Source organism: Pleurodeles waltl, chromosome 4_1 (assembly GCF_031143425.1).
Source record: "Pleurodeles waltl isolate 20211129_DDA chromosome 4_1, aPleWal1.hap1.20221129, whole genome shotgun sequence".
Taxonomy (NCBI): domain Eukaryota; kingdom Metazoa; phylum Chordata; class Amphibia; order Caudata; family Salamandridae; genus Pleurodeles; species Pleurodeles waltl.
In genome coordinates this window covers 39,658,165-39,659,292 of record NC_090442.1, presented here as the reverse complement: position 1 = coordinate 39,659,292, position 1,128 = coordinate 39,658,165, and the positions used below count along the sequence as shown (strand labels likewise).

Genomic DNA, 1,128 nt, shown 5'->3' with positions numbered 1-1,128 from the left:
AATAAAAGAAGAAAGGAGGATTAACGGCAAAAAAGCACATCATAAGATATGAAACTTTGGAAATTATCTAGATATTGTTTGAAAAAACTCCTTTGATGGAAAGAAGATGAAGAACGGTATGGGATCCTGTCGTGCGCACCTGTAATTGATATGTTCCACATCCAATCATACACCTAACCCTAAACACCCAAACATATTGCAGTCAGTGACCATGTGGCCTAATGGATAAGGCATCTGACTTCGGATCAGAAGATTGAGGGTTCGAGTCCCTTCGTGGTTGAGTCTTTTTCTCACAGCACCCAACTTATCTTTACATACAAACTGGAGGCACACTCTTACAATACTCCTTTCACTCTCACTCATTAAGAAAGCCCAATACAAACTGCACAATCAGTCACGTTATACCTTCAGCATTGCTACTTTTCTGTCTTTCTGCCATACCAAAGTACCTCTTCATAAATGCCACGGATATGCAATACGTATGCAACAATATGACACGGCACAATCATTCTTAACAGAACTGTGGGTAGATGCAGTGCAGGGAGTGTGTGCGTGCAGAAAGCAGAAACTATGCATGCGTAGAAACTCTATGATTTTCTCCAGGAATAATGCAAATTGTCCCTCAGAAAAAATATAGTACTGGAGAAAAATCAGAAAGGATTGACACAATTGCTGCCTTTGCTGTTGCCCCAATTGTGTAATCTGTCTAGGACTGGTCTCTTGCAGATTGAGGCACCTAGTTGCAATTGTGTGGTAAAAATCACCCTTACAACCATTTTTGCTATAAACTTGAGATCTTTCTGAGATACTATCTCACAGACTTCTTATGAATGAGGAACTCTGAAATTGTCACATTCCAATTTGTACGTCCTTAAAACTCTGCTGGTTATTCAAATGGGCAGATCGTTTTTTAAATTCCTTTCTGTCTCGAGTTGTAGTTATATTGATACAGAGGCATAATTGTTGAATGATATATATTGGTTTGATTGAAATATGTTCGTAGAGGTGGTGATAGGCTTTCTGTGTCTGTCTGAGAGCAAGGACCGGTTAACGTCTTTTTCCAAGAGCAGTTTGTTGTGAAAGGTATCAGGGAAAGGAGTATGTATTGTGATGTGGTTTTCTGACTGC

General features: G+C 39.5%; 1 non-coding gene across 1 annotated transcript; it reads left to right on the top strand.

The window, feature by feature from the left end:
- The first annotated feature begins 207 nt into the window (after positions 1–207).
- On the top strand, positions 208–280 carry TRNAR-UCG (transfer RNA arginine (anticodon UCG)). Its single transcript has one exon. It is a non-coding gene; the product is annotated as a tRNA-Arg (tRNA).
- Positions 281–1,128: the final 848 nt, after the last annotated feature.